This window comes from Canis lupus, chromosome 8 (assembly GCF_048164855.1).
Source record: "Canis lupus baileyi chromosome 8, mCanLup2.hap1, whole genome shotgun sequence".
Classification (NCBI taxonomy): Eukaryota; Metazoa; Chordata; class Mammalia; order Carnivora; family Canidae; genus Canis; species Canis lupus.
Genome location: NC_132845.1, coordinates 15697079 through 15706567, shown reverse-complemented (window position 1 = coordinate 15706567; position 9489 = coordinate 15697079). Strand labels below are relative to the sequence as shown.

The 9489-nt window shown below is 37.8% G+C and overlaps 1 long non-coding RNA gene across 1 annotated transcript; it reads left to right on the top strand.

The window, feature by feature from the left end:
* The first annotated feature begins 584 nt into the window (after positions 1-584).
* Positions 585-5484, top strand: LOC140637874 (uncharacterized). Its single transcript, XR_012034954.1, has 2 exons — positions 585-919; positions 5193-5484. It is a non-coding gene; the product is annotated as an uncharacterized lncRNA (long non-coding RNA).
* The last annotated feature ends 4005 nt before the right edge of the window (positions 5485-9489 follow it).

The window sequence follows — 9489 nt, the reverse complement described above, 5'->3', positions numbered from 1 at the left end:
TCAGTGTGCATAAGAGTAGTCAGGGTCCTGGTTAGGGATCCGGGTTACTTTTAAATTTATTATTTTATTGTTTGTTTTTAAGCTTAGATATCCTTTCAGCATAAGAATAATTAACCACATTATAGAAACTTTGGAAAGTTAGAAAACAGGAAAAACTAGTAATGCCCGTCCTAAGATAACAATTCAGGAGTATCTCCTAGGGCTTTTTTTTTCTATGTACATATAAAAACATTGTTATACTGTTAATGACACACAGTTTTATATCTTTTTACCCTAACAAATCTTAAATGTTCTTCATGTGGCTACGTGGTCTTCATAACTATAATTTTTAAAGGTTTGTGTAAGAGTTTGTTGGATGCATTCTTATGTATTTCTCTGTTTTTGGATTTTCCCTGAATTGTTAAAAGTTGATCAGTGAACTATGATTTGTGAATACTGTGTATGATTATTCATTCATTTTTATGCCAGAGTTCATATTTTTTTTAAGTCCTCGTTTCAAAATGATAGCCATTCGTGAAGGGTTTCCTAGGCTACATTTTGAAATCAGTGTATCTTTGATGACCTCATAGTGGAATGTCTTTTGTTCAAGAGAGAGGTACATGACTCTGATGTGTCTTTTCCTCAGCATCATAGGCTTTTATGCAATTTTGGTCTTTTATAAGTCAGAAGTGAAAAGAAGATAAAGGACCTCAATATCTTTAGAAATAACACATTACTATAGTGGCTATAGGTCTGGAAGCTTCCTCGTTATGAGCATTTCTCACATGCCCTAATGCCTATTTTCTACAATTCAACAGTAGCTGCTTCTCTTAGTGTGGTTCCTACCTACACAACCGGATAAAATTTTAGAGTAAAATAAACTCATGGGCATGTCTTGGAGTGGATTTTGGTTATCATCTATGGAAACCCAAGTCTTAAGGTGAGTAGGTTCTTTGGCAGCAAGCCAGTCACTGAGGAGGCTGGATATCCTCACAGTAGAACCGAGGGAACAAGGGTGTGAGGGAGCTTGAAAAAGTCAGGGCTCAATGAATTACTGCCTTAAGGGGCTTTATGTTCCCTAGTCTAGGGAGACCATTAGCCTCAGAATCTGGAAAGGTACCATGCCCTCAGGTTGGAGTTAAGTGATCTTATCTGTCAAGATTAGAGAAATGCAGGGCGATAGAACCAACCAAGTGTTCCTTCCATTATCACTATTAAATCAGAACATTTTGGGGGATGTGCTGGAGCTGATTGGTACCAGATCCCAAGAGCCGATTATTACATTTTGAGGAATTTTGCAGCTGGTTGACTCATGTTGGTAGTTTGAAATCAACTATCATGGGAGTATTTATACCACAGAAATCAGCACTAGAATTACACTACAGAAATGCTATGAATTAGGACTTTTTTCTTCCCCACCCCTAGATCTGGTTTTTAAACATTAACCAGCACATCACTGACATTACCTCCAGCTTTATCAATAGGCAACTTCACGTGCTCTCTTTTCCTTAAAGAGTCAGCTTCTTCAAGCCTCAGTTTTCTCATCTATAAATGTGAAATCTGGAATTTAGACCTGAAAGAGATTTTTAAAATTATCTAGTCCAAACTTTTTTATTTCCCTGACACTGTTAGCTCTGTCCAGAAGGCAGTGACGGAAGCCATGGGCATCTAACACTTGGGAAGATAATCAGCATGCCCGCTCAGTCTGGAGCAGGCTTCTTGGCACTTGAAGCCTGAGGTATTGCAGAGCTTGTCAGGCAGCAACAGGAAACTCAAGACTCAGAGAGAAGACCTAAACTGGAAGCCCTGGTAGGCCAATGGGGCCAGACGAGGATCATTTACTCTGTGAAGAAATATGTGGTTTCTTGTGGTTTGATGTAATGGTTAAGGATCTGATAGACTGAAGTGGGAAAAAACAAAATCCAAATCCAGGCCAAATTAGAGTTTTTATTCAAACAGATGGTACAATCATCTGACATAGTCCGGGGGTGGGACAGTAAATGTCAGGGGGAAAAAATTAGCTTTTAGAAGTCGATGTTTATGTTAAGGAAAAAGAAGTCTAATAATTGATAGCACTAGAGACTTGAAGGCCTATTTCAAATTGCCTAGCACACACGCTACATACATAGTATCAGAGCTGGGCATTCGCCAATAAAATCTAGGGTGGAAAGGCCACTGTGCCCTTTGCCTTAATGATATAGAGCTTTTGCAACCAGGCAATGGTCTGGATTCATTAGTCCAAAAAGATTCTTGAAAGACAACCCCAGATTCTTCTTTTTATGATATGTTAACCTTTACTTCCATGCTTTTTCTTCATTCCAGTTGATGTTGCAGTTAATTTTGATTGCAGAAATGTATCTCAGAGTTGGCTTGCTGCCTGAAATTCAGACTCTAAGTTCACTAGTTTTTTTGTACATGCTAGCAATAAGAAGAACAATAAAATCATGTTTGGATTGAGCACCTGAAAACAATAAACACTTAATTTAAGTACAGGCATGCAGGTAAGGGAATAGAACTCTTTTAGGTAGCATGAACAGATTAGGACTGGCATCAAGATAGAAATCTGGTATGGCACCGATGGAGACTGTTCAAGTGAATCTGATTAAGACATAAAGTCATTTAGGGGCAAAAATACCCCAGATTAAAAAAAAAAAAAAAAAACCCAGATAGAAATCTGGTATGGCACATGATGGAGACTGTTCAAGTGAACTTGATTAAGACATAAAGTCATTTAGGGGCAAAAATCAGAGCAGAATTAGTGGGAACTGGAGTTTTTAATTCAGAGGAAGATTCTCAGATTACCCATGATCTGTATTAGCATTACTTCAGGAAAACGGAGTCAAAGTGAATCTTCAGGTATTGTGGATTTGGGAAAACACCATGCACTATTTTATTACAGAGGAATTATTTAGAATTATCTCAATTTCCTAGTAACTTAGTGATGGAAGAAAGGTGTCATGTCCACAACTATTGCTAACAAAATCTAAAGAATATTATACTCCTATTAAACAGGGGTCATTAGCCACAGTTTAGTCATTCTAAGTTCTCCATACTGATATCAGAATTTTCTACCTTACAAGTCTGACACAAGGAGGCACCCTTAAGTTTACTTGATATATAGCTTGCATATGATGTCTTCAGTGTTGGAAGATTATTTCATCGCAGTTGTTTCTCCTTGTGCTTTAATTTATACTGACTTTGTCAGTGTCACCTTTATTTTTTTCCCTTTACCAAGTTTATAGATCATACATTAATATGGAATTCCATTAATTTCTCCTACAGGATAAAATTATTCACACCATGCCATATTAACTGGTATTAGGAAATTAATACCTAAAAGTTTATCTTGAGTTTAGTTTGAATTAAAGGGAATTTGACTCACTGTAATTTAAATGGTATCTTATAAATATTTATTAGGTATATACTAACAGCAATGTTTTCTTGTGTTTTTTTTTTTGTTTTGTTTTGTTTTTGTTTTTAGAAAACCAGTAAGAGTTTCTCACAATGGTTTACCTTTCTGCATTATGAGGTACATTTTGCACATTGATGCATTTTGCATGTTGATGAGACATAAAATGCATCATGAGAATATTGATATCATGGATTGATAGTCAACTCCCTACCCCCGGATATCTGCTCACATATATACATGATAGGAAATGTTTTTCAGCTGGTTTGATAAGAAAAACATAAATTTTTGATGAGCGAAGGTCCCAGGCTAGAGGGCAGAGAAGAGAGAGGATATGGACCATCAGACACAAATTCTGTCCACCCATCCATAAACAATACTAAATCTGGATGACCAATGGGCTAATTATAAAAGATGCCATCTGTGATGGTCACTCAAGGAAACAGGATTTGGATAAACTAATAAAGTTGAGATGAGGACAACACACAGCCTGCAATTAGGCACAGGGTATTATTAGTCATGGGTATAAAGGCAAAGGAAAAAATATAATAGTGGGGAAGAGGAAGAAAGTATATGGCTAGTGTAAAATACTGCAGGCTACGGAGTCAAAACCATTTTGTCTTAAGAAAGCATATCTTATCTGGCCCTGTGGTTGTTGAAAAATTGGGGAAGTGATTGATTTCACTTCACAACTGATGGACTATGTGGAATGTACCAAATAAGCATTGATGTAAAACAGCTGTTTGTGTGTTCTAACGCCGGCACCAAGAAAGCCAAATAAAATTAAGATGCTCAGACATAAAACAAAGACATCATTGTAATCATCAGCATGCTTTTTACACATTGTCCTAAGACCATTGTGTAATTGCCTGACCTTCTTGATAAATTCTTCTCTACCACTGAGCCAGTTTTTTTTTTTTTGAGAAATTAAACATCCATGATTTAATCTTGAAAGACTAAATGAGTTTTACAAATTAATGGCTAAGCCAGGCAGGCACTGGTGCTGGAAGAAGGGGTACTTCTCTGTCAGTACTGTTCAGCAGCTCCTGAGTGCCTTCCTCCTTCATCCAGTGGTGTCACATCGCCCATAACAGCTGTGCCCTGACATCATAGATCAATTCCTGAGGATGCTAAATTCTAAACTGTTTGTTGTCATTGTTTATGTTTCTAAAATGTTTCTATGACATCAAACAACTAATCAGCTAACTTACTTATAATAAGTCTCATTGATTATCGTTTACAGCAAATTGAATATAAGCCCTTTTTTAGGAAGAGAGCGTCTGGAATAAATTAGGAATAATTGGATTTTAGAAAGTCTTAGTCAGATCAACCTTGGTGGTCAAACAAACCTAGTCAACTTTTCCTTGCCCTCTGAAGTTTGAATTCTTCATTAATTAGAATTAGGATGGAAATTTAAACTCCACACCAGATGAATTTGCGTAAATACCTTATTCTATAGCAAACAAAGTATACTGGAACCTTTTATACTTAATTCAGTTCTCCATAGCACCTTTATAAGGTCCTGGTTGTTTCCTTGAATGTTACGGAAAACTTTCAAAGATATTATTTACAAAACTACACACTATACTAGTTCAAATCTAGTACATAATAATAAGTTATTAATATTGTAATAGCTATGTGGTGACATGGTAAATGGACTTATGGGGATCATTTCATAATGTATAAAAATATTGAATCACTATTGTGTACACCTGAAAATAATAGAATATTGTTTATCAATTATACTTTAATTAAAAAAAGGACTTCTGCAGATCATCTCTCAATCATCTACCATACTAAATAGGAATGCTGAATATCAAGTGATTCCTGCTGCTCTCTGGATGTTTTCGAGATGGACAGATGAAGCCAACTTCTGTAACCAGGAACCATGAAATAAAGGGCCATTAGTTGGAGAATGGGGAAAAAAAAGCTTTGTCTGGTTGAAAGAAGAGAAGGAGAGGGAAATGAAGGTTGAACTGAACAGCTTTATCTTCAAAGTTAAAGATTCAGAGTTTCATTTTACTTCAAGAGAAAGTTGCATGATTTTGTTCTGCAACTTTGTTTTTTTTAAATAATAAATTTATTTTTTATTGGTGTTCAGTTTGCTAACATACAGAATAACACCCAGTGCTCATCCCGTCAAGTGCCCCCCTCAGTGCCCATCACCTATTCACCCCCATCCCCCACCCTTCTCCCCTTCCACCACCCCTAGTTCGTTTCCCAGAGTTAGGAGTCTTCATGTTCTGTCTCCCTTTCTGATATTTCCTACCCATTTCTTCTCCCTTCCCTTCTATTCCCTTTCACTATTATTTATATTCCCCAAATGAATGAGACCATATAATGTTTGTCCTTCTCCGATTGACTTACTTCACTCAGCATAATACCCTCCAGTTCCATCCACGTTGAAGCAAATGGTGGGTATTTGTCATTTCTAATGGCTGAGGAATATTCCATTGTATACATAGACCACAGCTTCTTTATCCATTCATCTTTCGATGGACACCGAGGCTCCTTCCACAGTTTGGCTATTGTGGACATTGCTGCTAGAAACATCGGGGTGCAGGTGTCCCGGCATTTCATTGCATTCTGTATCTTTGGGGTAAATCTCCAGCAGTGCAATTGCTGGGTGGTAGGGCAGGTCTATTTTTAACTCTTTGAGAAACCTCCACACAGTTTTCCAGAGTGGCTGCAGCCACTCTGTTCTGCAACTTTGGATCAATTGCAATGATGGACAGGCCTGTGGAGATTTCACCAGCAATTCCAAGGCTGTCACCCGGAAATAGGGAAATGGGAAAATACTGGTAAGATGGTCTGACTTACTTCCAGAGTGGAGAAGTACTCTACAGGTGTAGGAATAAGCTCTCCACCTACTCAGATTTTTTAATCAAAATAAACTTTAATATTATCTATATGTTGCATACTCTTACCTTTGCAATACCATGGTTAGAGGGCATTTGTTTTCAAAACTCTTACTGCAGTACCCTTACTAACCTAGCAGTTCAATTTCCTAAAATATATGTGTATTTGCTTGATTTGTACCTATAACTGCCTCAGGCCATTTTCATGGCTTTCAGCTCCATCTGTTTCAACTTGAACTTAGCTACTATTTTTAAGCCTAGTGTTCATTGCCTCATTAACACTACAAGGCTTCTTCCACTGCAGTCCATTACATTACTTCCTAACAGCAGTTAGTTCATCCTGGCCTAAGTGATTCCTCTGGCCCCCTTGCACACCCCAGCACTCTCTGAACCACCTTTTTAAAGGTGCCTAGCCCAGCTGCTTTTAATTCTTTCACACATGGCTGCTCCCCCTGAGTGAGGGCTACCTACAGTTCAGCTTCAAGGACCCAGGTTCTTAGGAAACCATTTTTAAAGGACTAAGTAAAGACAAATTACTTTACAAGGTCTCATTACAAAGTTCAAAAAAAAAAAAAAAGTTCAAAAAATAGCGGGGGTATTGGGTAGGGGGTGGATGGAAGGGGGTAGAAGACAAAGCCCTAATGTTTGCGGAGTCCTCACATACATCAGGAGTTCACAAAGCACTTGTCATATGCTCTCAAATTTAATATTCACAATAGTACATTAGTCAATTATCTCATTTTAGAAAAGAGGAAATAGAGGCCCAGGCTTACAAGCTCTAAGGAAAAAAATCTAGGAACCTAATGAATATCTGCCTCTTAGGACTGCTGCACTGCTAGGAGGTGCAAGAAAAGCATGGGATAGTATGCTGAGTGACAGCAAAATGACAGTCAAGAAGATGGAAAAGCGGGTGGAGCTGACCGAGCCTGTGCTCATGTCACGAGTAAGTGTCTGTAGTTTATCACTCATGTGCCCAGTGCTTCAAGTTCAAAGATTATTAGAAGGCAACGTTCTACAAGCAAAACAGCCCTGTGACAGAACCCAAAGAAAACTTATTTTCCATGACCTTTCTGGACAGCCTCAGACTCAGAACAAACAACTCAGGATAAAAATTTAAACTTGACCACAAAGATTCCTTCGTATGATATGCAGGATTTTTTTTCATTTAAAGGACCTTTCATCTCCTTCCCACTTCAGAAAAGACTTTAAGTCTCCACAAAGGACTGCTGGAAAGAATGGATTAGCCTAAATCTGCCCTATTAATTTTGTCATTAGTTCCAATGAATCATCTCCATAAAAACGCAATTTGGTCTCTTTGCTTTTGATATTAGAGATAGCAAGATTTGTGATCAAATATTTTAAACTAGAGTAAGTGGCTATATTGCTATTGTAAACATACAGTGAATACACTTTATGATCTCACGTACTCATTAAAAAGCTTGAAGAACCTGGAAAGGGGAAATGTGGTTCTGAGAACAGAGCACTCTGAAGGTGTCTTTTCCCTTAATAATAATAATGGTAATAGCTAATACTTACTGATGGCCTTCTGGACGCCAGGGACTTTTCTAAATGCTTCAAGTGTATAATTCACTTTCATCCTCATGATTACCCTATGTGATAAGTATTATTACTATCCCCACTTACCATATAGGAAGTGAAATATCTTATCCAAAGCTTGAGTTCAGACTCAAGAGGCTTCTTAGCAACTATGCTGTGCCAGGATATCATTATATTTCCGTGGATTCGGTTAAGGAAGACTTTAGGCTCACAGAGAATATGTTTTTTAATATTTGAGAAGATATCTAGGCCTTGGGGCAGCCCCAGTGGTGCAGTGGTTTAGTGCCGCCTGCAGCCCAGGGTATGTTCCTGGAGACCAGGGATCGAGTCCCACATCAGGCTCCTTGCATGGAGCCTGCTTCTCCCTCTCCTGTGTCTCTGCCTTTCTCTCTCTCTCTCTCTCTCTCTCTCTGTATCTCTCATGAATGAATAAATAAATAAAATCTTTAAAAAAAAAAGATATCTAGGCCTCCCAACAGAAAATACATTTTAAATAAATTGTCAGAGCCCTAAAGCTCCTTAGGAACAATACTACATGGTAGTCTACAGTAGGCCTGCTAACTTTTCTGTAAAAGGCCAAATAATAAATATTTTAGGCTTTGTGGGCTATACAGTTTCTGTTGTAGCACTCAGCTCTATTGTTATTGTGGGAAAGTAGCTATAGACAATGTGTAAACTGATAGGCATGTATGTGTTCCAATAAAACTTTATTTACAAAAGCAAGCAGTGGGCCAAATAGAGCCCAAGTGCTGCATTTTGCCAACTCCTGATGCAGAGTGTTGATTTTCAACACATGATTGGGGCATCACCTGGGTCCTCACTAGAAATGCAACATTTGGGGCCCTAACCGTAGATGTACTGAATCAGAAATTCTGGGGGCTTCATTTCCTTCTTTTTACAAGCCTTCCAGGTGACTCTGATTCATGTTACAGTTTAAGAAATACTCATCTAGTAAAAGAGAGCTAATGTTTATTGTGCATTTGCTTTGTGCCAGGTGCTTCCAATATTTTTCTCATTTCAATTATGTATTATTGGCTATTTTACAATAGGTACAACTAAGGCCCCAAGAGTTAAATGCCTTGACAAAAAAAAAAAAAAAATTGAGTGGTAGAGCCAAAATTCAAATCAATAGCCATCTGACTCCAAAGTATACCTTAGTTAATGTATCTCCAAAATAATCTTGGAGATCAATCTATTCCCACCTGCTGAATTTACAGTTGAAGGAATTAGGGACAAAATAGATTAGACCTATGCCCCAACCTGTTTCTCATTGCTCCCAATGCAATATTCTTTGTACTCTGCTAAAATTGCAAAGTGAGCAGAAATTTCCTTCAAGCTCTGGGACAGGAGGTGACTACATTTAATCAGGCAATTCCAGGCATTGCCCAGTATGATGGAAAGCCTTGATGATCTCCAGGGGAAATCTTACAGGTTCCATTCTGCTAAAGAAGACACCGGAATTTTCTAGAAATTGCAATATAACTTGGGTCTATGAACATAGTGCTGACATTTCATCCAGCCTCTCTCCAATTCCTGGATGTAAAGACAGATCATCTCAAATGTAAAAGATTCATTGGAGAAGGAGAAAAAATATTTATTGAGCTTCTATAAGAACTAGAAATTATTCTATCCACTTTGTGTACATTAGCTCAAATAATCTATCAGTAACCAATGAAGTAGAAGAAT